The sequence below is a fragment of the Oenanthe melanoleuca genome, chromosome 1, assembly GCF_029582105.1.
Source record: "Oenanthe melanoleuca isolate GR-GAL-2019-014 chromosome 1, OMel1.0, whole genome shotgun sequence".
NCBI classification, from domain to species: domain Eukaryota; kingdom Metazoa; phylum Chordata; class Aves; order Passeriformes; family Muscicapidae; genus Oenanthe; species Oenanthe melanoleuca.
In genome coordinates, this window is record NC_079333.1 from 45,268,724 (window position 1) to 45,295,942 (window position 27,219).

At 38.4% G+C, this 27,219-nt stretch overlaps 1 protein-coding gene across 4 annotated transcripts in view; it reads left to right on the top strand.

Moving 5' to 3' along the window:
* The window catches only part of WASF3 (WASP family member 3), a 65,156-nt gene that overhangs the window by 6,121 nt on the left and 31,816 nt on the right, over positions 1-27,219 (top strand). For all 4 annotated transcript variants that reach the window (XM_056501074.1, XM_056501093.1, XM_056501084.1 and 1 more), the window contains one exon: positions 13,439-13,529. The gene's annotated coding sequence lies outside the window, so the exon portion shown is untranslated. The remainder of the gene's footprint in view (positions 1-13,438; positions 13,530-27,219) is intronic.

Sequence of the window (27,219 nt, forward strand, 5' to 3'; positions counted from 1 at the left end):
AGCCTTGAAGCTTGTGTGGATCGGCAGCTTGCTGTCATGCTTGGTCACTCAGCTGGCTGAAGCATTGTCTGACTAGTTTGGCTTGGTGCTGGAGCAGGTTTAGCTTGGAGGGTGATGGCAAGGTTTTGTTCAATGGGATTTAGAACTTTATTCGCAAAAACTGGGGAGAAGCAGGTAATACTCCACAGTTGGGGAAAATTTCAGAACTTCTGTTTTCTTAGCTGCTTGAAATTGAATAATTATTGTCCATTACTTATTAAATTGGTCCGGTAACTATTTCTGTGAGTTATTAATGAAATACAGAGTCAAATATTGTAGCAGATTGAACCCTCATCTTAAACCCCTGGCTTTCTGAAATGTACAGAAATAAATCTTATGTAGTATGTAGTCCAATCTGCATGTTTCTCTTAACCATTTTGTCTCTTAGTCTGAAACTTTTGAAGCAGCAGTGAACCACCTTTACTGAGTATGTAGTGTCACTACTGCCTGTGCCAATGGCTGCTGAAAACCCAAATCCATTGCCTTCTCTCCCTGTTCCAGCTTTGAAATGAAGCTGTTAATGTTTTGTGTGCCACTTCCTCATTTGCATTTTCTGTTCCACTTCCTCTTGCTGCAAACTCTCGCTGATGCATTTTTTCTGAAATCTTTTACTTCCCCTCAAAATTTGCTTCTATATCCTAGTATTCCCCATAAAAAAGAAAAACATTATGATGAACTTCTGCTTTGTGTCATTTCTAGTAAAACCCACAGATGTCTTATTTTTAGAGAGTGAAGTACTTGGAGATGTAAAAAAACCAAACCACAACAAAAACCCTTCCCAGTTGCCACATGCATCCCCAAAGAAATTTAAAATGGAGGGAAGTAGATGCAAGACATGAAGTGTAAATCCTTGCCAAATTTAAATCATTCTTCCCTTAGCTGAGTGAACTGCTTACTATCAAATTTCATTAAGCTACAGAATGTTGTTTTTGGCAGGAACATCAGAAAGAATTTTCTTTCTTTTAAACAGTTGTTGTTTGGAAAACAAGCATATGTTTAGCATCATCATGGATTTCCAAAAGAGGAAAAAGTGATTTTTATTTTCAAAACATAGAGTAGAACTGTATTTTCAGCAGAATCAAATGTTAAATGCTTCTGAAAGCTTAAATGTAATAATGTGTCCATATAGTTGATTGTCAAGGTTGAAACAATCAGCACAGTTAGCCCCGAAGCTGCTAAATGCTAATTCAAGCTTGGCAAGTGTTTTTCTCAGCCAAGTCAGCTGAGGAAGTTAGAGAAGCACATAGTCAGCCTGTAATAATAAATTTTTTTAAAGCAGACTTAAATGTTGAGGTTCAGGTATAAAAAAAATGCAGCCTCATTTTGTACTTTTGCTGATGGTGATGTTAACTGTAAGACCTGTGACTCTAAATCTGTAGTTTGGTTATCCCCACTGTTACTCATCTTGGTGGAATTATTGCTGTTAATGCTTTTGAATAGGAAGCATTAGAAAGTACACTGAATTATGTTTTGTGAACCTAAGGGATGACAGTTTAAACAGTGAACAGCTTTGATTTGTTGGTCAAAGATAACTTTCGTCATGCCTCATCACAGAACAATAAACACAGCACAGAGCAGTCCGGGTTACTCAGAGAAGTTTGTCTAGGTTCATTCAGTTATAGGAACAGGCTAAGAAAGGAGCAAAATGATGTGCTATAGCACTCTGTGGGAAACATCAGGGAGATTGAACTGTGAGGGTGACAAGTATGGTGTTGAATCTAGAGGAATAAAACTAGTGAATTAAATTGAGAGTTACTGAGAGTTGTTATATTCTCTTTAAGATGTTTAAGCTGATATTTTAGAGCTAAAATATGGAGGAAACCTTCAAACAAAAGCTTGTCTGAAATATGAATCTTGAAGGACAAGTGTTCTTTTGTCAGAATTGTATTTTTGAGGGTTCTAAATCCACTTTGAAGAAAATACTAAAATAAATGTAACTGTAGGAAGATAAGACTGTGGAAATAACTGAGTTCCACTGTGGATTAGTTAATTTGCATTATATTAGTAGCTTTCTCTTAAATATGCCTTCCATACTTTTTTTTTTGTTCATTTCTGCAGGTATATAATGAAGTGTTCGTCCTCTTTTCTTGTTCAAAGCAAGGTTCAATGTAGGATTTGATTATTAAAATCAAATTCTTATTGGGTGTTAAAAGAAGAAAGAACTTGGCCAAAGGGGGAACCTTAAACAGTATGGATTTTGTAGTCTTGAAACAACTTTTGGTGATTCTGGATATAAGAGAACATGACCTATGGAATAGCTGGCTTGTAAATAATAGTTTTGTTGCAGAACAGACTTGCATGTTAACTTGGTAATAGGCCACTCCTAAATAAATGCGTTTCTCTAGGGAAAATATCTTTGTACTGTTGTTATACTTAAAATGAGGTAGTGAAAACACAGGATCTTGAAAGTGTTGGGGGCACTCACCTCTTTAAAAAAAGTGTGATTCCCATGGTAATCTGCAGCAAGGTTTTCCAAAATAACAAAGCCAGTATGCATCTGCACTGTGCAGAAGGAAACACTACATTATTTGGGATCAGATGATAGTTTTAAGTAGTACTTCATAAAGGAGGCTTTGAAAAAAACAACAATTCCCAAACATCAACAAAAACCTCCAAACAAACAAGGTTCCTTGTGTTCTGGATGATCTGTATTAGTTCTTTGTACTTAATGCAGAATTTGCCAGAGGTTTCATAACCTGTAGTGACACAAATGGTCAGCTCAAATGATTGTGGAGCTTACACCTCCTCAGCACTTGTCGGTCATAGAGGTCATGTCTGAAGAGCTACTTGAGCATTTCAAATCGAGCTGAGGTGTGGCAGAAGAGTAAAGGCATCAAGTTCTGCATCTGTGGTTGCATCTTGCAACCTTCCACCCATCTGCAGTGCATGTGCTGGTGCTCTTTGAGCAAAAGCTTAATGCACTGCATATCAGTAGTTTTAATTGATCCTCTCTGGTTGTATTTTATTCCTCTACTGCTCTTGCCAGCACCAAGCAGCTGCTAAATGAAGAGGGAAAGAGGAAGCCATGTGTCACAGCTGTGCAGCTCTGGCCCTGCCCTCTGGGAAGTGGAGTTGTAACTCTTTGTGTGTTTCTGCATTTTTATATGGAGGTGGGAAGAGGTGGATTTGAAGCTGTGCCAGGTTTCCTGCTGTCTTTTCTCTCTTCCCATTGCAGAATGAAGTGGTCAGTAATAACTAGAATATCTCTTTGCTCCCATGGAGCTGTCAGCTGCTGCCTGGGCAGGCATGGCATTGCCCTGGGACATGGCATACCTTCTTTTCTGTGGCACATCCTGTGCCTCCACTCCTTTCTACATAGGGTTGAACAGAATAGCTGCTCTTCAAATGAAAAAAAAAATCTTGCATGTTTGTTGGCAGGCCATGCCTTTCAGAAACCAGTTGCCACATTGACATTGAATGTTTATTTTTTTCCCAAAAGTCAAGATACTTTGCATCTTACATGATGTAAATCTGTATTTAATTATTGGAAATCTAAATTATTTATAGTTTTCAAAATGTTAATAGAGGAAGGCAAAATTGAAATGGATATTTTCTGGTTGTTGGAAGACAGAGAAAGGAATGCAGACAAGAAACCAATCCAGAATGAGATAATTTACCTGCAATCACATTATTATGGAGAAATTTGAGATATATATATTGTATGCATTATGTAATTTAGGTTTTCTTTGTGGTCATGTCATATCTTAGTTATTGTTTCTAAATCTCCTAATGAAAATTACTTTGTAAGATGCTGCATTTGTGGTAGCTGACTGCCCCTTCCTCCCACCCCCCTCAGTAGAGAATACTAAACATGGCTGTGAATGTCGTAGTAAAGTAATCTTAAGGATAGGATTTATTGAATTTATGGGAATATGTAGTAAGAACAGGTAAAACCAGTCTCTTTAGTTAGTATAAACTGTATGGTGTTGAATCTGATGGTAAGGCAGTAGATGACCTGGATGGGTTATGTGATTAGGATAACGAAGTTGATATCTTTTATTACCTATATTAAAAAAGTATTTAAAAATTCCTTTTTATGAAAACAGATCCTAATTAAAACCATAAAAATCTTATAGTAACAGCAGGCTTGATGGTTTTAAGCCACTTCAGCCTTCTTTTCAAAAGACAAAGTGTACTTTATTTCACTAGTTCTGGATTTCTGGTGATTTGTTTGATCTTCCTAAACTGCTAAGCTCTTCTGCATTGAGTGAGATTTGAGGTCACAGATCCATGCAAAACTGCTTTAGTTTAACTGGCTTATAAATAAAAATGTCTATAACAAAAGAGACCCCAAAGAAACAAACAAAACTGCCTGTTGCATCTGGCCCTTTAAAAACAGGAGGAGAGGAGGGAAAAAACCGTAGAAAAATTGAGATAGACCTGAACCATGTCCAGTAGCTAATGCTAAAGTATGCCAGTTTCTTTCAAGAACAGCTTTCCAGCTGGGATGTAAAATGGAATAATTCAATACATAAGTTTTACCTGTTAAAATGCTTTAATTTCTGTCCTTCCCATCTCACCCACCTTATTTCTTTACAGAATAATGTCCTTGATTGAACCCCATAGGTCAGCTGTAAGAAGTCATTAACTGTTTAATTGCATTGAGTTTTAATTTTGTAAATGGTGGCTCTTTAATGATTAATCTGTATGATACCTATGTCTATTTGATAACAATTTATATGCTCTTTGAGACTTTAAAATTGGGAAAAAACCCCACACTTCTCACAAATACCTTCCAAGTGATAAAACATACTGGCTTATGTATATAGAGAGATTTGTTTCTGTAGGTACACAAGGCTTTATAAATAGTGAAAACTAACTACAGTATTAGCTACATACATACCTAAGTATGGTTAGGGACACTGTTCAAATGCCTCTTTAACACCGTCAAGGGTTGAGGCATCAACCACCTCTCTAGGAAGCCTGTTTAAGTGTGTGACCCTTCCCTTGGTGATGAAACACTTCTTTCTGTCCAGCCTGAACCTCCTCTGGTGCAGCTTTGAGCCATTCCCATGTATCCTGTCACTGGGTTCCAAGGAGCAGAGCTCAGTACTTCCCTTTTCACATCCCTTCCTCGGGAAGCTGTGGAGAGCAGTAAGGTCACTGCTCAGCCTCTGTTTCTCCAAACTAGACAAACCCCAAGTCCTCAGCCACTCAATACAGGGCTTTTCCTCCCAGCCCCTTCTTCAGCTTTGTTGAGCCCTTCTGGACACATTTAAGCACCTTCACAGCCTTCATAAATTGTGCATCTGAGAACAGCAGACAGTTCTTGATGTGAGGCGACACCAACACTGAATGCAGCAGGACAAATCCCCCCTTTAGGCTGGCTAGTGATGCTGTTTGATGCATCCTGGGATGGGGTTTAACCTCCTGTCTGCCAGGGCTCACTGCTGCCTCAGGCTGAGCTTCTGCCCACCACATACTCCAGATCCCTTTCTCAGTTCATACTTTGTCTGGCATTGCTTTGTCCCAGGTGCAAAATCCAATACTTGAACTTGTTAAACTTCATCCTATAAATTGTAGCCCAGTATTCCAATCTCCATAGATCCCTCTGGAAAGCCCCCTGTTCCTCACAAAAGCCAAAAGCACCTCCCAGTTTGGTATCGTCAGCAAACTCAGTAGTGGTGCACTGCACTCCTGCATCCAGATCGTTGGGAAGTACAGGAGCAGGACTGGAACTGATTCCTGAGGGGCACCACTGGGGGACTGGTCAGAGCTGGATGTAGCCCCCTTCACTTTACAACCCTTGAGCTCTGCCCTTCAGCCAGTCCTTCACCCAGCGCACCACGAACTCAATTGTCCTGCAGCTGGACAACTTGTCTAGAAGGATGCTGAAAGAGGCAGTATCAAAAGCTTTCCTAAAAAAAAAGCCTGCATCTACTGCCTTCCCTTTGTCCACTAGATCTGTGACCTTACCAGAAAAGGTTACCAAATAAGCTTATTAGTTAGGACTTTCCTTTTGTGAACCTGTATTGACTGTGGCCGATAATTGCATTATTCTTTAAATGCCTTTTAGTATTACCCAGTATAATCTTTTCTTCCATAGTTTTTCTAAGAACTAAGGCTGCATGAATATGTCTGTAGTTTCTTGGGTCTTCCTGTATATCCTTCTTGTAAATTTGAGTAAAACAAGATCTGGATCAGCAGAGACCTCTCTTGACTCTGAAGATCTCTGGTAGATGATGGACAGGGGTGCTGTTGAAGCATCCATTGGCTCCTTCAGAACTCTGGGATGAATCCCATCATGCCCCATGGAATTGCAAATATTCAGCTGGTCCCTTAGAATTTTAGTGACCACAAATGGAAAGTCACTGTTCCCACACTCATGGTCTTGCAGTTCGGAACTGGGCAGCCCCAGATCCATCAGTGTTGTGAGTGAGGCAACCTGACCAGCAGGCTGAGGGAAGCAATTTTCTACTTTTGCTTTGCTCTTTTGAGAGGCCCCCAACCTAAGAAGGATGTGGATGTGTTGGAGTAAGTCCAGAGAAGGCCCATGAAAATAATCAGAGGAATATATCACGCCTCCTGTGAAGATAGGCTCAGAGAGCTGGGGCTGTTTAGCCTGGGAAAAAGTCTTTTTGTGACAGGACAAGAGGTATTGGCTTTATACTGAAAGAGAGTGGATAGGAGGAAGCTCTTTACTCAGAGGGTGGTGAGGCACTGGAACAAGTAGCCCAGAGGTGTTGTGGATTGCCTATCCCTGAAACTTCAAAGCCAGGTGGCTCTGAGCAACCTGGGATAGTGGAAGGTGTCTCTGCCTGTGGCAGGGGGTTTGGAACAAGATGATCATTAAAGTCACTTCCAACCTATGCCATTCTGTAATTCTGTGAAAAAAACACTGAACACCATTGTTTTTAATTCCTCCCTAGTAGTCACTTAATCATCTCCCACAAATCCAATTCTTTTTAAGACCTCTTGCTATTTATATACTTTAAAAAGCCATTTAAGGGATCATAAAGTAGTTCTCAATAGAAGCAAGCTTCATGTCTCAGTTGTGGTTTTTTAACAAAGGATGTGGTCTCTTAGGAGGACATAATAACAGGGAAGGTGAAATTTTTTCCATATACCCAGCTCTATATCACAAAGCATCATTCTGTTTGCTAGGGTGAAGGATGGCCTTCTGTTCTCCAGACATTTAATGAGTGCTCTTATGTTTTTTCATTTCTTGTTCACCAGGCTGAGGGAGAATTAGCTGTGGAGTGATGTGAGTTGTTGCTTTCAGGTAGATCTAGATAAAAAATACAGTAAAAAATATTTGATAGTCATAGATAGTAAACTATTAGTAATAGATAGTAAAAATACGTCTTGGCCCTGAATGGGGTGTGCTAGAGAGAGCAGCTGCTGCTTGATCCAGGCTGTGACCATCTGCATAATTCTGATTCCATGGAATTGAAGTTGGCTGTCAGCTATGGCAGTGCTGAGTCGTTTAGTAGGACTTTGGTGCTGCCTCCTTCCCTGTTGTGCTTCTGTATTGATGTGGTATTTTTTCCCCTTTTTAAAAACCACATCAGTTCTGTTTAATTTCTCTCTTTTTCCTGGGCATTCTGAAGCCTACTAGATTTAATTTATCAATCTAGAGGTGTCTCATTTGTGGTTTATGTGTGTGTATATATGGTATTTTTGGCTAATGCTTTTCAGTGGGGTTCTGTGGCCTGTGCTAATTCAAACTTCCCTTACTCTGCCACTTCTCTCTAACATTATGAAATTATAGGGTACAATCTGCATGACCCTCTTCTATTTCTGGAGAAATGTGAGTGAAGAAAATCTTAAGTTTTGTCCAGCACAAGGTGAAGTCTGGTATTTGATTTGAATGTTAGCTGTTAGAGACCTGACAGTATTTTTTGATTGATTTTGTCACCAAATTCAGGTATTTTAATGAAGCATTTAACTTGAAAGTCACATCATCTATCCTTGGACTAATCTTCTTAATGAACCCACAGGTTTTCTGTCCGGAGTACTTACACAAAACATCTGTCTTGATGTTCATGCTTTTTAGCAGTGTCTGCTAACAGGAAGTGAGGTTGAGTGCTCCAGAAAGTAGAATTTAAGGGACCTTTCTATTTTAAGAAACATATTCTTAAATGTTAGTAGTTGAAAAACTAGGCTTGTTGGGTAACAACTGAAATTACAGAGATGCTGTCTGCTGAGAATGACCCATTTTAGTGTTGTTAAATGAGAGTGGGGATCCACTTGAGTAAAGCCATCAGCATTCCTCTAGCAAAGAATTAGGGCGACATCCCTACAGGCTAGGAGTGGAGCTAGGAGGGAGCTCTTTGCTGTTCTGTAAAGATGTGTATGTGTACTCTGACCTTCTGGAGAAGAGTGCTGGGCTGTATTGGGAGGAGGAGCAGGCTGATAGTGCAGAAGACCTGTACTATGATATTACGATTGTTATCTGTGAAGAATTTAGGGATGGTGAGTGCTGCCAGCAAACCTTTTCAAGTGTTTGAAAACATTTTTATATTGATACCCCATATGAAATCTATTCCTTCTTAGAGATATTGGCCTTTTGTCTTTCCTGGTGACCCTTTATTTTTGGATCAATGTCCTGGTTTGAAGGACAGGTGTCTGCCAATAAAGAAACTTCTCTTTGAAATGGAGAATGTAAACCCCCTTTCTCCAAATTATTATTAAAATTTTGAAATTAAGGGAGCTCTCAGGCAAAGATATAGGAATTAGGAATAACAGTTCTTTACTAGGAAAATTAAAATAGAAATACAGTATTACAAAGAACAATCCCAAAACACTGACAGAGTCAGAATACAACCTGACACCCCATCAGTCAGTCAGGGTGTTGGTAGCAGTCCCATTAAATGGTGGCTACAGTCCCCCTGCAGTGACAGATGTGGTTCAGCTGAAGCAGTGCTACTGTAGAAGGGTGTAGTTTTCCTCTGAAGGTCCAGGGATGATGTGGAAAAGGTTCGGTTTTCCTCTGGAATCCAGTGGAAAGAAGCTATCTTGGTGCTCAAAATCTCAGTTTTTTTATCTAGGTAGGAAAAGCTTGACTCCTCCCCCTGGCTGGAGCATCTCCCAATGGGATGATGTAATTTTATCAGTCATACAGTGGGACATAATGGGCCAGCAGCAGATGATATCTTCCTGGAGGGAGGATGGGTTGTGAAAAAGATAAAGATGATTGCCCCACCTAGTCTTAAAGATGGCCCATTAGCTGATAATGAGTACCACGGAGATAAGGGTCACTGCCCCACCCAGCTTCAACAGATGGTGATAGAATACACATTTCTGGCCACATCAACCCAACACAATCAAAGATAAGAGAGCTACTTCCTGTCTCTTGTGGTTGGTACTAGTAATTTGTGGTATAATCTTTGTTTGGCTTCATTTGCAGTAAAGAGTCAGTGCTGACCATAAGAAGAGAGCATAGTTCTGGGCAAGCCTCTTGTTGAGACACCAAAGAGGTGGCAGATGTACGGATGGTCATGCTTCTTACCAGTGAAGAGTGTCTGACAAGCTACTGCTGTTACTGGCTGGCTTGTAGGCTTCATGGGCTGGCTTTTGTAGATTGCAAAATCTCTGAAGATCAAGTGGTTGACCTCAGATAAATTCCACAGGATGTTTAGGATTTTGTAAGCCTGCTGTTTAGATGGGTTTCCTCTGTCCAGTACTGAAGGACTTCTATAGTCAGTCATGTAGTGAATATTTGTACCATAATCCAGTGAGTGAAATGGAACAAAGGAGACGCCAGATACTCCACATAGATTGGTATTTTAAATTTATCTGCTTGTGCTCTGAAGAAAAACTGCCAAGAGCTTGAACTTGTTCATTCCTTGGAAGGAATTGGTGGCAAAGGACATGCTGTGACTAAGTCTGACTCTCAGAGTGGTTCTCTAGAAGATGTGGCAGAGTGGGAAATTGTCCCTTAAGGGCTTGCCAAAGGGCACGTTGCTTTTTGCGCTCCAAGTACAATGTTTATCCCAACTAATTTTGCATTTCTGTCTGCTGCAGAGACTCAGTTTAGACTAGACAGCAGCAAGTGAATCTTTAAAGACCACCTGGAAAACATGAGCTGCTGTGTCTTTTTGCTACTCCTGTTCTGTGCCTGAATTTAAGATTGGGATATGGAACAAGACTAGTTTAAAAATAAGAAACTTTTGAGGTGTCTTGATCAGTCTCATGAAAGCTGCTTAGGGTGTGCTACTGAGAGGCCCCATTGATTGTATGGCTTTTTCACAGAAAAGCCCCCATCCCCCTGTAGAAGTGTCCCATCCACTAATTGATGTGTGGTTCTACTCTTTAAAGACTTCAGAACCTGTCTGGGTTTTCCAAATGTGTGTTGCAGAATTACAGTAGTTTCTAAGATTGAATACATTAATAAATTTAACAAGGCAAACCAGTATTGAAGTTTTAAACCACTTTCTTTTTTGTGTGCATGCATTGATAATGCAATTACTTGAATTCAAACTACAGTGGTAAGCTTTCGGTTATCCATATATAAAAACATGTTTTAAAAACCCTCCCCCCGCTCCAGAAAGCAGTCTTCAAAATAAAAGACTTTACCATTTTCACGATGACCTGCCATTTGGATACTTTTAATCCCCAATCTGTGTAAAAGTTGTGTCTTGCATTAAATCCTTTGTGTTTTTTCCTGTGGATTTCTGAAGTAATCCTCTGTGTGCCATATAGATTGTTCTTGAAATTGTTTGCCTGTAATATCCTCATTTCTAGGAGTTTTGTTTAGAAAGCTTTAAAACATTGATTTTCAACAAAATTCAGCTGGATATAAATTTCTTATCAGAAGTCAGTGTTACATATGTTCTGTCAGTGTTACACATTTCTTATCCTGTTGAAACGTTTCAGTACTTTCTGTAATTTAGTCAGTGAATGCATCAAATGGGGCACTTGACAGAGGACTCAGTGATGTACTTGATAATGAGTAAGAATCTTTTTATAATGGCTTTTGTTGTTGTTTTGGTGTTTTTTTGTTTTTTTTTTCCCTCTTGGGGATTTAATGAGAGAAAGCATCCATTCAAAAGGGAATGTGTGTGTTTTCACAGTTGGGCAGTAGACAGGTATTGCTGGACTGTTAGTGGTATACCAAAACATACTTTCTTTTCTGTATCTTGTGTTTTCATTGTAGCTTTGTATCTTAAATGCAGAACACATAGAGAGTCTCTGGCTCATCTTGGGCCTTTTTCAATGTTCTACTTGAAAAAAAAAAAATGATTACAGAAAAAATATCTGAAACTTCTTGACATTGACCACGTTTTGATGTTTTTACTTAAGCAGGTAAGGATTTCTACTGAAATATATGTTAAGATAGTTGATTTGCTTTTATTTCTTTGTGAAAGCTGAGACCTGTCCTCACAGTGTGGTAATTCTCAGCTTTCTTTCTACCCCTGTATAGGTCCTATATTGTTGATCTGAGCGAGGAGTTCTTTAATCACAGGATGGATTCAGGGATCCTATTTATGTAGTGCAGCACTGCAGATGGTGCACAGATGTAAATGGTGGAAGTGGGAAACTGCAGCATGTGGACAAAGATGTGCCACTCATGTGGGGAACTAAGAACTGAGGTGCCTTTGCTGCTAAGGATAATGTAATGTGTAAATACATTCTCAGCCACCCTGGTAGTACTAGAGGGTTTAAGATCTATATGAAGTTCCAGTCATCTTGTACTACAGGTGCTCTGTGATGTCTGTTCTGTAGTTTTTAATGTAGTGCTATTTGCTCTAAAGCAGATTTACTGTTTCCTGAGCCACAGGCATACTTAAATCACTGCTGGTTGAAGTCACTTACAGAATCACAAAATGGCCTAGGTTGGAAGGAATTTTAACATCTAGTTCCAATGCCATTGCCGTGGGCAGAACACTTTCCACTAGGCCAGGCTGCTCAAAGCCCCATCCAAGCTGGCCTTGAACACTTCCATAACTTCTCTGGGCAATCCATTCCAGTGTCTCACCCTGCCTCACAGTGAAGAATTTCTGTCCAATATATAACCTAAACATACCCTCTTTCAATTTAAAGCCGTTCCCCCTTGTCTTTTCATTACATGTCCTTGTGCAAAGTCCATCTCCAGCTCTCTTCTTGGTCTCCTCTTGGTACTGGAAGTTGCTGTAAGGTCTCCCTGGAGCCTTCTCTTCTCCAGGATCCTGTCTTCATAGGACAAGGTGCTCTAGCCCCTCTAATAATTGTTGTGGCCCTCCTGGAATCCCTTCAGCAGGTCCACGTCCATCTTATGTTAACTTAGGCTAATAGGATCTGACATAATTTAACTGGGATTGTGAAGCTCTGTTTGAAAGGCACTTTCCCCATACAGTACAACTGTCCTGGTAATGAGAACATGGATAAATTGTATGTATGTGAGCCTTTATAATGTGTCTCTTTAAAAGAGTTTTTTCTCTAAGCACATGAACACTTGAGTGAGGACCAAGACCTTGACAAGCTGGTAGATTTTGCGAGCAAGTTAACTAAAGGACAATATTTTATTTGGAATAGGTGGTTACTGCACCAGTGCATAGTGGAATCAAGGTCTGGGCACTTTAAAGCTGTGATATTCTGAGGGAGGATAAAGGAAAGTGAGCAAGGCAGGTGGTGACATTGAGCAAGCAGGACACTGCTGTCTTGCCTTTGAGAAATCTGTGTGGTGACTTCAACAGTGGCTTGCTCTTCTAGATGCTTTGTCATTCTTTTAAATTGTGGTTTATAATTGTATCCTTGAGATAAAGAAGTTTTGTTTCCTCTTGTGAATTTTAATTGTCTTAAAATATTTAGGCAAAAAATATATAGCTATACCTTTTAAAAATATGGTAATAGTATCAGCCTCCTCTAAGCAAGTGATCTGTTTGAGAGATCATTCTTATATAGTTCTTACAGAAAGAGCATTTTTATCTTAGCTGCAAAAAATTTTAATTTATAAAAAAACTTAGTGTATGAGTAAATTCTAATCTGTAAGTCACAATGTTCTCTTGATGCTAGGAATTGTAATATTTTCATGGAAACATGTCACTACTTAATTTTTGTTAAAGATTCTCATTGCATTTTTAGTCTGTTTTAGTGGGTTTCTGTTCAGTAATATTTAATTTACTGTGAAGAATCTCAGGGGGATTTAAGCCTGCTGTTTTATTGTGCATTACTGTAGGCCATTACATCATTTTTCCATCCCCACTGTCTTCAAGTGGGTACATGTTACTTTCTCTGCTGATATTTCTATTTAAAAATTGATTATAAAATAACACAAGCTATTTTGTTACTTTAGAAAAAATAAAGCTGTATCATGAAATATTTAGCACAAAAGTTAAAACTGTCTGGATTCTACTCATGCATATTTTACTAAGTTGTTTTTTTTTTTAGCTGATCACTGAACCAAGCCCCATTTTTAATGTATATTTTTAATTATTCTGTTACTGAAAGACTGAGTTAAATTTTTCTTTGTTTGCAGAAAAAACCACCTGAGTGTGCTAGGAAGTTAGAGAACAGCTGTCTCCTCAAACGTGTAAACAGTACAGATATTCTGCACTCCTTTTTAAATGGTAAGTTGTTCAAGAGAGCTCTTACTGAGCATTTCTTGTCACTTTGCACTTGTGTGAATCTATTGCAAATAGCTTTGAAGACTGTGATAAGTCTCTCAAACTGAAGACCAGTGATGAATTTTGGAAACTTGTCCAGAAGATTTTGAGTTAGCCTTGGGAAGGAGGTTTGTATTTTTGTGATGTTGAAGATGTGCTGTATTAGGCTCTGAAACAAATGACAAAAGCATTTCAATACTAATGTTATTGTGTAGAAAACCGAAATAAATTTACTTTGTTCACAGTTGTTCACGAGATACTGGATTTTTATAAATTTGCATCTGTTAATTACATTTACTGTCTAATCTGTACTTCATTGATGTATTGTCTAAGAGATTTAAACTAAATCTGTTGAGGTTGAATGTTTGTTCGCATGAAAGTGCAACGGATAATAAAAGATTTGTATTTACTGCTATTAAACTAGCTGTGTGGGGATATATTTCCCTGCCCCCAGTCTATCTCAGCTGCCACACTCAATACCAGAGGCCTGTTGAATTGCTGGAAGGGTAGCACTTCCCTCACCATGTGACATAAGAGGTGGGTTGACATTAGCACCTGGGCTGCTGCTGAAGGACTGCTGCCAAAATGCACAATTTTGTTACAGCAAGTACAGCTGATAAGTGTGTGCATATGGTATTTACAGGAAGCTGCAGCTTGTTGGTGTCTGCAGTGGGAGAGGGAAAGCTTTTGAGTAGGGGTAAAAGCTGAAGAGCAGATTTGTTGTTCTTGCTTCTGAGAGGGTGAGGTTAAAAGTAGTATTAGCTACTTGCAAGAGACATTTTCTTCCTGCATTGCACAGCACAGTGCTGCCTTTGGCGAAACCATGGCCAGCCTTGCTTCAAGGTCTTTGAGAAACAGTAAACTGTGCAGCAGTGCTGTAGGAGACTCCTCTAGATACTGTTTTCCTGTGACCTAGACTGTAGACTCTGTCTGTAACCCTGGCTATGATCCTTTGCCACAGTTTTCCCCTCAGCTGACATTCACTTATGCTTATTTCAGGTTTGAATACTGAGGATATCCTTGATGATACTCAAGGTACTTATCAGCATATATGTTCCGGAAGAGATTGCACTTTAAGTTAGGAAAGAGAAGAATTCTTGGAAAATGCATGCATTCGCAATTTCACGTAGGAAACTGTTTAGAGGAATGAAGGAATTAGGAAGCAATACAGTGCACACAGGAGTGTGAATGTTATGGTAACAGCTTTTGAAGGAGAAGAGTGAAAGAAAACCCACTCTTTCCCTCTTTACCCCTCTTGCATTACCCATTAAATGGAAAGGTAAATCAATGGTTATATACTGAAATTGTTTGGATAAAAGACCTCTTGCTGTAAATGTCAAAAGCAGAGGAATTGTATCAGGGAAAGTGACTAGTCTTCAAAAAATACCAAGGGTAAACCAAATGGACATATGCAAGACTGAAAAAATGCTGCACTACTAGATTATTAGATTAGCATATTGCTTATTATTTGTTTATTATTTATTGAAGCATTGAATGTTACAGCATTGTTACATTTCAGTTGCATTTCATGCTGAATGGAAACTGTGGCTTTTATTTGTGGGAAGCTATAGAATTGGTTACTACAGGAATAAGAACCTTGGTTTTGGGCTATTTTACCTAGGTCATATTTATTTTATTTAGTTTATAAAACTTAAAAATTTTGAGATATTTGCTGTTCATTCTCAGTGTAGTTTTATCAAACATTTTCTGTTTCTTTGTGCAGTTTAAGCCAAACTTTCATGTAGAGTTTAATTGAAGTGTCTAGTGTTTAACTAGTCTGGAGTCTAATGTAATTATGGGAGTATAAAGTATAAATGCTGAACATAGTTGAAAATATCAGCCTTTAAGTTTATAAAAAAAAAAATTAAAAGCTATTTCTAGTAAACAAATTCTGATTTTTGGTTCTGTGTTGATCATTCATGTATCACAAACACGGATTTGACATACAATTTGGGAACTACCTGATCAATAAAATGAGACACTTATACTTAAAATAATGGTTGATTTCTACAGAAATGTAATGTATTTTCATTTTAAATTTCTATTCAAAGAATTTCACTTGAAGTTGTAATAAAAATTTTAAACAGCTTAATTCACTTGTTCTACATGCATTGTAAGGCATTTGAATTTGAAATTTAGTCATTCATTTTGTCACTTGGATTATAGTTGTGCTTTGTCTTGCTTCTCTGGATTTCCTACTGTGTTTTGCTAATATAAATGCTTCCAGAAGTTGTCGAAAATTTTGATAAAAATACTATCTTAAATGTTTGTAAAAGTTGCTGATGGCTTAAAATGCAATCGGCATGTCCTGGCTTTTCTAGACGTCTGGTATAAACCTACAACACTACACTATAAAAATGACTTCCACAAAGAAAGTTAGAGAGCATGTAGTGAAGATTGAAATACCAGATGTAAGGCTTGAAAACAGCCTCTGATGATTACTAGTCCCAGCTGTCAATTCAGTAGACTACCAAAAGAATTCTTCTGTTATCACATATGAGCAATTCTAAGAAATGCACCTTTACACTTAGTTTGGCAGATAAAAATACTGTGTATTCAGTTACACGTTTTGAAAAAAGATGTTAAAATTTTGTTTGTGATTGCTGTGTGGATAATACTCTTTCAGTCCTTAGAAATACTTTTATTGGGAAAGCAATTTGGGTGTTTTGAGTCAGGCTTAAACCAAATTTATGTGCCAAGATTATTGCCCGTACCATCTGCCTCTTCAGTCATGTAACCTGTATCCTTTAACCTTTATGGCTACTAAATTGCAAATTACTTAGTAACTTAAATGTTTGATTTTAAACAAGCCATTAAGAATAGTCCTGTGAAAGAAAGAAGCTCTTCAGAATGTGAAAAGTAGGTTGGGCAGGAGAGAAATAATCTCTGGAGAATGGTGGAAGGTTTTTGGACTTCTTGTCAAGCCAAAAGCTGCAGATCATTAATTGCATAGCAGTGGAGGGGAGGAGTAGCAGGACAATGTTTTTGCAGTCTCCTGGGGATGGAAAAAGACCTATGAGAAGGGTGAAAGTATTGCAGAATTCTTGCATTTCAAGTGGTAAAGCCAGAATGAGGTGGAACTGGTTTTGGAAGAGACTAACTTAAAGCATGATAGAGAAATCATCACAAATTTTGGTCTTGAGGTGCATGCATTTTCGATGAGCTTTTTCTTGTTTTCTGTCTGATTTTGATGTTAGGAGAGGCTGAATATTTAGGCTTAGCTCCTGCCTGTCTGAGGTTAAACTCTTTTCAGTATACACTTATTTACATTTTGGACTTGACTGCATGGAGTTGAATTAAATTGCAGCCTGGAAAATGGGTTTGATGTTAGCAAATTTCTTCTCTTTGTCTATTAAAACTGGTGTCTGCACTGTGAGAGCCTTAGTATTCTCATCACATATAGAAATGTTCTTTGTTATCCCTGTCTGAGACTGGGAAATTTTCATTTCTGCAAATAAATGCAGTCATTGGCCTCTTCTCTGAACTTCTCTGTGATTGGCATCATAATAACTTCTCTCTGAATTATGCAGCTAGTACACAGGGATCTGCTTGAAGATGAGGTCTAAATCTTGGTTGCCTGTGCAATGTTTAAATAAATCAGCTTCTAAATTTAACTGATGTAGTTAAATTACTTCTTGAACTGTGTATAGATTAGTCTCTAATGGCTTGATTTTTTTCCATGTGCTTGCAGTCTATGTAGATTACACTGATTATTTTAAAGTGTAGTTAAGAGCAATGTAAGTATTGATAGGTTTGCTACATAATTTGGTGGGGTGTATGGAAGATCCATGTAATCACAGATAACTAAATTACAGCCTTTTAGAGTTGGAGTCAATGTGTTTGTGCCTACAGTCACTTTTTCAGTCCATAAAAGCAAACTGGTCTCTAGTCACAATGGGTTTTGCTCGGTTTGATGTGATTCTCAACCTCAGGAAGGGTGCCAACAACCACAGCATTGCCCACTGGAGCCTCATCACAGAGATAGAAATAGCAGTCCTTTTTCTGTTTAGCAGCCAGCTGGTCACAGCTGTAGTTAAGAAATCTATTCCTCTTGGACTGGGGGATCTCGTCAGTTCAATGGGTTTTAAACTAATAATTGCATTTCACAGGAGAAGATTTTATCACCAGTGTAAGAGCAACAGCACTGCTGTGAGGGAGGCAAGTTTAGATTCACTTCAGAATTCAGTATCTTTTTTGTTTCTATTCTTTGTTTAAAGAAAAACAAAAGCATCATGAATATTAACATTCCAGGATTTAATTCTCTCCCTCCCCTATTGTTTTCACTTCAACATCTTCAGGTTCAAAAATCTACTTACTACTGTCAAGAACAAACATCTAGGAAATCTTTTTGTTCAAAGCAGTTTAATGATAGGAAATATTGAAAGTGCTTTGGTCCAGTATGCAAAATGTTTTGAAGCAAACTCATGGCAAAGTTCACTACTAACCACTGTAGAACTGGAGGGGTGAAAATAATGAGTTGGGTTTTCCTTTCTTTAGGAATAGGTGCCCTAATTGATTTCAAACTGCTTTCTTTAAGTTACAGGAGACTGCCATATTCATCAGAGTCCAGATGGCTGCCCTTTTGTCTTTAAATTCAGGAATAAAATTAAAGCATACTTCATCAATACTCATTGCAGTGTTTTACTTTTACTTGTAAATAAAACATCAACATTTAAAGCTTCCTCATTTATTATTTGGTTTGTATATTTCACGGAATGGACCACAGTGGAGCATCTGGTCCAACCTCAAAGCAGGGCCATCCCAGAGCACATGGCACAGGGTTGAGGCAGATGCTTCTTGAATGTCTCCAGCAAGGGAGACTTCATACCCTCTCTGGGCAGCCTGTTCCAGTCTGAGGTCGCTGCATACTAAAGAAATTCTTCCTTACATTCAGGTGAAACTTCCTGGTGTCAGTTTCTGACCATTTCCTCTTGTCCTGTTTGGCACACCTGAGAAGAGCCTTCAGGATAAAACAGACTGCTTGAATTGCACCTACAAGGTAGCCTCAGCTATGAATTTATGAGTTTAAAATGAGGCCTTAATAGCTCCTTATATTTTAAATATAGACTACTCATCTTTGCAGATAGTTGCCTGATCTGTAGCCTGTCAGCATTTAAGTGCATTTCCCTGTTGTTTGGGGAGAAGCAGCGTTTACTTCTGAGGGTTTGTGGAAAGAGTTGACATGGTTGCTCTGTTGGCAACTTGAGTAGCAAATATGCACAAAGCAGTGGTGCTGGATGTGAAGGAGGAGATAAAGCACTAGCAGTAGGACTCCTATAAAGGAGGAGAAACTGTGGCTTTAAATGTGTGCAGGGCATCTTACCAGTATAAAACAGTGGCTTCAGGTGTGTGGAATGCTTATAGATGCAATTAGGAAATATGAAAGTGATCAGTTCAACATGCAATCTACCTGTTTACATTTTATGGCTATATGGCTAATGTTTAATGGCAAACAGGTAAAGAATGTTCTGTTCTCTATGAATTACAAGATCAATTTGGATTAAATTTGGATTTTTAGATTGAAAACATAGAGAGAATGGTTCCTTAGTTTTTTTGAATGCTTTGTCCTTGATTCTATCTTAGTCTCTTGGGAAAGAAAAAAGGGACCTTCACAGTTTACCAGGAGCTAAGGGCAACTATTTTTTTTGAGATGTAATGGTACCTTTCATCAGATTAGTGACTTCTTCCTGAGAAGAGAATATTAATTTTTGTCTTGAGTTGCTCTCCACATTCCTGTTTCAGAGTAGTACTGTGTATTTATTTTAAAAATACATATTTAATATTTCATTCTTCAAAAATAAATTTGGTCTTAAAAATTTATGAGTATATGGTGCTTGTTTCTTTTTGTAAACAAACCACAGAAATCAATGTATACCAGGTTCTCATTCACTAAAAGCATGTTTTTCAGAAAGAGATGGAAAGGATACAGACATAAATGACTTATGTGGCTAAAAAGATAAGCAGAATTTTGCTCACATGGGATATCTGTTTCCTTCTGTTCCGTAAATTTTTTGCTGACCTACTCCAAGTTTGCTGGGATGCCTACATGATTTTGGGAAATGTGTCATCAGAAAGTTCCTGAAAATTGTAAGAGTTCTGAGCTCTTTAGGGTCATTGGTTTGTGTTCCTACCAATAAGATGGGCTGTGTCTCGAGAGAATGACTTTTGAGGAGCAGCTGAAGGCACTATGTGTTATCGTGGGGAAGAGAGTACCTTGTAGCTGTCTACAGCTTCCTTGTGAGGGGCTGGAAAGGGAGATGCTGATCCAGCCTGTTTCAGGTGTCCAGTGGCAAGACACAAGGGAATGACATAAAGCTGCATCAGGGGAGTTTAGATTGGGTGTTAGGGAAAAGTTCTCTCCACTGAGAGTTGTGGTCAGGCACTGGAACAGGCTCTGCGGGAAAGCAGTCATGACCCCAAATCTGTCAGAGTTCAAGAAGCTTTTGGACAACATTTTTAAGTATCTGGATTAACTTTTGGGTTGCCCTGTATGGTCAGGAGCTGGACTGGACTATCCTCATGGGTCTTATCCAGCTCAGCATATTCTGTGACTCAAGTAAAATTATTTTAATGTGACAATATTGGTGCAGTTGTGTGTAGGAAGCAATTGCTAGTCTTTCAGGTCTTATCTAATCACTTGTGCTTAGCTTGCTGTTCACCTACACAACTAAACACTGTAACTGGGTATGAAATGGGAGTTCAGCTTGAATTACTTTGGTTTTTTTTGGTTTGTTTTTTTTTTCTTTTGTCCTGAAGCAGATTGAGTGCTTTCACTGTCACTTCCATGCTCTCAGATATAAGGATAGTAATTCCATAAACTGCTTTGACTTCTGTCCCCTGGATTAGATTTTTGCTGACTTCCAATCTCATTCCAGCATGAGAAGCAGCTCAGCCAGGAGTGGCAGCTTTAATAGCACAAATGTTGAAACAGGAATGGGAAAAGGAATTCATTTAATTAAATAAAGGAGCAGTTGGCTTGCAGCTGTCTTAAAAAGCACAACTTTAAGTGGAGCGGATCTTAAGGCAGTGGCTGGGTTTTGCTTCTGAGATGGAAACATAACTCATCTTGTGGTTGAAATGTTTGTTGCTAAGTATTGATGTGATCTAGGTCCAATTTCTGATCTTTCTACAGGCCTTGATGATGCTGACCAACACACAAGTGGCCCTTGTGCCTTTCATCAGTATTAATGAGATGCTGCTTCTTGCCTTTCTCATGTTTGGAGAGTAGATTTATTGTCAGGGTGTACAGATACTGTAGGAGTGCAGGTACTGGGTAACCTTACTGTAACAGGCTTGGTGATGCTCCTTGGCAGTTGCAGTCTTGCTAGGTTTAGGCAGTTTGTTCCTCTTTCAGTGGGTTTTAGTTGGCCCTATTGCCAGGATTTTGCTGTATGTTTGACTGCCAGTTAGTAAGAAAGGTGAGATCTTTCCCAAAGGATTGGGAGGCTGAGTGCATTATAGGGAGTGAGAGGATCAAGCCAACTCTGATTCCTGTACATATTTTTTTATCCCTTCCTTTCCCTTCCTTCCATGGAGTCTTCATTTGTAAGTATTGGAGGGAACCATAATTTAAAAATACTCTGACATATTTTCAGCCTTAAGATGATTGTTTTTCTTTTTAACCTGTTTTAACCTGTCTCTCCCATCTTGTCCTGGAAAAATTAAAACAAAATAAAACTGCTCTTTTTCAGCCTTTATATAGCAAATGAAAGCATGCTGAAACAACATTATAGGATGTATTATGCTGTAGGTTTGGTTTGGATCCAGGATTATATTTATGATGCAAATTCTTCAGGTGTGAAGTATATGAACTCTTTCAGATGAGTGTAAAACCAAAACATTGTCTGTGGGGCATTGTCTGAACAGTGTATGTGTCAGCATCTGATGGTTCATAGACTGGGAAAGCACTAGCTTGGAACAAATATTCCTGTTTCCCTTCAAAAAAAGAGTGTATGCAAGATGGACTTAGGATCATCACCAATAGCTATTCTGCTCTGAAGGTGCTTATGCTCTTGTTGTACCACACAACTTACTAATGCAGTCTCTGAAGCCTCTGAACATCAGAGCTCGGAGGCTCACAGGTGAAAAACCTGATGGCTCATGCTGTTCTTCATTGTGGACTCCATGTATTTTGATGGTTGGTGGTTTTAGTATTCTGTGTAAGACATTTCCTTCCAGCTCACACTTAGCATTCACCCACACTTGGCATTGACTAAAAGAGAATTACAGTCATAAATCAGTGTGATGCTTTCACATACTCACTGTTAGGTTCTGAAATTTCATAGTCCCTTATAAAGCTAAGTTTACATTTTCAGGACATTTTTATATATATGTCTTGAAGAAAGGCAAAAGGTTCAGCAAGGGGTATTTTAATGCACTGATTTGAAACACAGGAATAAAAAAGATTTTTAAAATTTAGTGGTATCATTGATAACCTCTGCATCCCCAGTACTCTTAGCTGTGATTTGATGATTTTTAGCTAGGAGAAAATGTTGCTTGAGACTCTTCTTTGTGATTATTTGTACAGGGTAAGAATGCTTTTTTTTCCTTGAAGCTGGTTTCTGGAGTACTTCTGTCCTGCCAGCTCCATGGAGATGTGTTGATACAATGCCAGATTTCATGGAACACAAGTTTCTTTCCAGCCTTCAAGTGTTGAAAGGGATTTTTACAGAAGACTAACTGCTGAATTCTGTCTGAGACTCACTATGGTTTTATAGTAGCTTATTTGTCTCACAATGGGAGTTACTGTATGTGCAATGAGGAAATCTCTTTAATGCTGAAAATGAGGTTTTGTATGCCAGTGTCCCTGTATAAAAGCATGTTACTTGTAATACTGCCTGACACTGATTTTAGCTTTAAGACTCACCCAAGAAACTCCAACCCAAAATGCTACTAAAACCTCAAAACAGCAGCAAAAAGAAAAATCTGAGGCCAACATTGTCTGTTGAATTACTGAAATGGTAATGGTGGGCAGAACCTTGACAGAATCTGATTTTGTGATCCTAGCAAAAGAGAGAATCTGTCCCAAAAGAGCCAGGAGCACCAGGAGAGGAGGTGATGTTTTGCATCTGGGTAGATGTAGCTGCTTACAATCTTAGTGTGCCTTACATATTGATAACAAATATATAGAGTGTGTTTAGATTTACATTTTTTACTGTGGTTTAATTTCTCTTAGTATTCTGTTTTTGGTGAGAGGTACAAATGGATATCTGCCCATGTAAATTTTGAAAAAATGTCTTCAGTATTGATAAGAGCAGGAAAAGGAGTATGATCTGTCTTGATTTCTGCTGGACCCCATGTTACTCCTTTGTGATTGACTTGTTGTGGTACAGGGAGCTCCTGTACTTCTGATAACTGGATGTTCTGCTGTCATCTGTAACTGTTACTGTTTCATTTTATGAACTGAAAAATTACACATTGCTTATTTCTCACGTGTCAAACAGGAATGGTTTCTGTGATTAACTCAAAGATGTTAACTGTGTGGAAGAGAGTGAGGAAGATCAGCTGGAAGAGGGAAATAGCATCCTTAGTGCTCAGGTTACTGTGTGCAGGCAGGTAAAATGTAGGAAAGGTGTAAAATGCGTCCTCACTCTGAGAAAGTCTCTGACCAGAGTTCAGTCTTCCTTAGGCACCAGACAAAAAGGCACAACACAAAAAGCTGTATTAACAGATTAACAGGGGGCCTTAATAAGTCTGTTTGTGCTTTGTGGTGATTTTTTTGGAGGGTGATGGGTTGGGTTTTTTGTGTTGTTTTTCTTTGTTTTTGTTTTTAAATTTTTTTTTTAAACTGCCTTGGATGTTGATTTCTGTCACTCGTAGTATCTCTCTTGATTTATGCACCAGTCCTTGATTGCATGACACTTTGTGATAATGGTGTAGTATGGTAGCTACCAGAAGATGGACTTCATGGAAACAGATGGCACACTTGGCTCAGGATAAAAATAGTTGGAAATTTTCAGTTGACTTAGACTCAGCTGTTGGATCCGGACACAAAATATTTAGTTCAGTTTTCCATGAAAGCACCCAAAATAAAACTTGTTTTCCCTCACATAGACTAGTTGCTATTTCCAGGTTTCTGATATATAGATAAAGTCAGGTGTTGGCATGAGTGTCAAAATCAGGAAAATTTGTGGTGTGGATGTGAAGCTTCACCTTGAAGAGTTCCTGGGATGTTGCTTTATTTTGTAATAATTTAAATCTTCATAGGCTGTCCCTGTGTTTCCTGACACATACCAGGAAATTTCTACTGGTGGTGTGTGGCTGTTCAGATGGATATTGAAGTTGCTTTACTGCAAAGTATTTTAAGGATTGTCATATATAGTGTGGAAGCCTGAAAAAGCATCGTTGCAGGTGTTTCCCTAAAGTCTAAAGTCTTCCCTGCCTGGTGAGAACTGGGAGTGGAGGAGTTTTGTTGGAAGTAGAGATGGAGGACGTATCATGGCAAGTCAACATTAATCTTAAGTGCTTTTTCTTCTGCTGTTTGACCTACATTATTGGTCTCTTCCATCACCTCTGTGTGCCATATGTATAATAAATGTTTATAAATTGTCTGTGTATATATAGAACATAAATGTACACAAAGTGTACTTGTGTGTATATGCATATATGGCATACAGAGTGTTTCTTGTAGGGAAAAGAACTAGAAGAAAATTTGACACTTTCTTCTGGCATTTTAAATTTCGGATTAACTGAATTATGTGAAAATGTAACACTTCCATGTGACATTTTAGATCGGCTGCTGGGGGTAAAAGAGTTTAAGAACAGATTTTTTTTTTCCAGAAAAATCCTGTTTTGAAGGGTTTTTCATGGTGAATATTAGGTATGGGAAATGGAGAGCACTGTGTATGGCAATAAAATGGATATTATTTGACAAAAAAAATTGAATCCTTGATCCCTTTTTTACTTTCCCTTCCAATTTAAGGTTAATTGGAGTTCTGAGAAACAAATTACTGAATTTGCTTCTGGTTTAGCTTAAGGTCACTGGAGGATCTGAATGACATGTTGTCCCTGCAGGAGGGCTCCTGAGGCCTCACCAGGTGGCCTTTATCACATGGACTGTGACCCAGACAGTTATTTCGAGCACTTTAAATCCAGTAAGGCTCTGTTAAATGGGATCAATGTAAGTCAGCAAGCTGCAACTTAGGTTTTCTTTATATAATCAAGGCATTTGCTTCTGATAACCCTTGCTGTTTGTGAAGGAGGAAGGCTGGGACAAATGTACTTAAAATGGTCTGCAGGAATTATTTGTACATTATTGTCATCTAAAATGCTAGGAAAAGGCTTGACAGTTAGAGACTTTCAGTATTCTGAGTTGTTCCAGCATCAAATTGTCTGAAGTAGTGTAGAGAAATTATATGGTGATGGTTCTTGTCACAGAATTTTTCCATTTCTGTAGTGTAGATAGAATGTGACTCTATATAACTCTAAACTCTTAAAATAATAGATCAGATAACCAAAGCAGGCTTAAAGTTAAGCACTGCAAGGTGTTTAATGCCATCATTCAAGAGACTGTTGAAAGAATCATACTTACAGTTGTTTCTCAGGGATGTCTCGTAAATTGGAATATGCAAAGGCACTCTTTGTCCTATTATTTTAATTGTCACATGCCTGAAGAAGTTTGTTTGTAATGATGCTTTTTGGACTGCAGTAGGTGGGTGGGGAACAAAGAAATTTCCTTCAGGTGGGAAATATCCTGGTATGGTTAATTGTTAATTAAGTACCAATGTACTTGGTTTGTCATATTTAAAAAAAATTAAAAATTATTATTTGTTGCTTTGTGGTATTACTGTGCTAGAAAAATTAGCAGGTACTAAACAGGTGGGAATGACTAGTGTTGCAGTACACAGCAAGTTACTTGAACTGTGATTTACTTTTAAGATTTAATTCATCTTAGCCAGTTCATGGGAATACTTCTGGGTTTTGAAACAGTGGCCTGTAGACATTTTATCAACTGTCTGGGCTGCTGAGTTTTGCTGTGGAAAGTGAGAACTGTGTGGCTCTGTTTGCATAACAAACTCTGCTCACATCTGATTAAGATCCAAGCCTGTTTCCAGATGACATCTGGAAACATTTCGACCTGCTCTAGTGGAGGGCTGTTCCTGACCTAATTAGCTTGGTGTTATAACTAGCTCTCTGCTGCTTTGTGATTTTGTTCCTTTTGACTTCATCTGGTTTATACTTCTCACTGAATGTTACCATGTAGGGTACTAAAGGTCAAAACAAAATTAGATTTTACAATCTGCTGCTCTTCCAGTCAGTGTTTCAGTACTTCTAAATTTTCATACATGTAATCATTGGGTATTCCAAGTACAAAGAGCTGAATAATTCAGCAGCGTATGGCTCGCACATGTCAACATGATACAAAAGGGGGGGATGATCAATCTAAGTCTTTTTCCCTGTGCTGTAGGACAAAGCACTGCTTCCTCCTCTTTCTTAACTCTGAGTTTCTCCTAGTTCTGGCTGGGTGCTTCTTTTCAAGAAAGGGTGGTATTTTTAAAGGGTAAATGTCACTGGAGAGGTAGACAGTATAGTATAGTAAGGTATTTATATTTTAATTTCTTTCAACTCTGCTTAAAAAACAAAAGGCTACCACAATTTTTTTATATGCACAAGCAAAGTATTTTTCAGCTGCTGTGCCTAACTGGACAAATGAAATTTAAACAAGCTCCAACAAACGCGTAATGTACATCTTTGCTATAAAGAGAAATAATAAAACCAAAGGGAAACAAATGGTGACTCAGTTCAATCCTGTTTGCTTGAATAGGAGGAGGGATGATAATAAATTCTTGGGGTATGATACAGAAAGGTCATATGAAAGAAAACAGTCTTTTCAGTGCAGCATAAGTACTTTGTGATTGAAACAAGTCTGTTCTTAAGATAGCAAAAGCGAAACAAACGCTCTTATGTGATTTGAAAAGACTTTTCTTCCTTTCTTTTGTGCATGCATAACATTTACTCTGTATTTGGTGCTAGTCTAGCAGTATTGGGTTGAAATAGTAAAATTGATAGTGACAGTAAGGTTTTTATTGTTTGCTTTTTTTTTTTTTTTTTAATGTATGAATGCAGTGGAGCAGATGTTCAGAACAGCATGGAATATTCCTTGTTCCCCATCCCACCATCCCTTTCACACGGAGCCATCTGGAAGGGACTAGGGGCAGGATGAGCAGCCATCACGCTAAGAACAAGATTAACGTGTCGGCATCTTTTGTTGATACTTGAAACTGGTCACTGTTCAGCGGAAAGAAACAATGTGAGGTCTTGTGACTCCCTGTATGCTAAGATCATTCACGTGGCTGTGGAAAGAAGGCAGAAGAGAAAATGTGATTTATATAGAACAATTAATACATTTAATGGTAGTCAGGCTGGACTTAGACCCGTATAGGCAGAAACCAACTTTTTCCCCATTTAGCTGTTGATGTGACTGGCCACCTTGTACCATTAGGCACAGGTAATAGACAGATTCAAATTTACTTTTTTGTGAAAAAACTTCTCTACATGTTTTCCAGGGTTTTTCAGTTCATGCTCTTCATGAACTTTTGTTTTGTTACCCTGAATTTTTCTTTTTTACAGCAACAAGTATACTACCATATGTGGATGTCTTTCAGTTTACTTGGTTGGATTTCTGTAGCACCATTTAGCCTTACGTTTTTTGAGA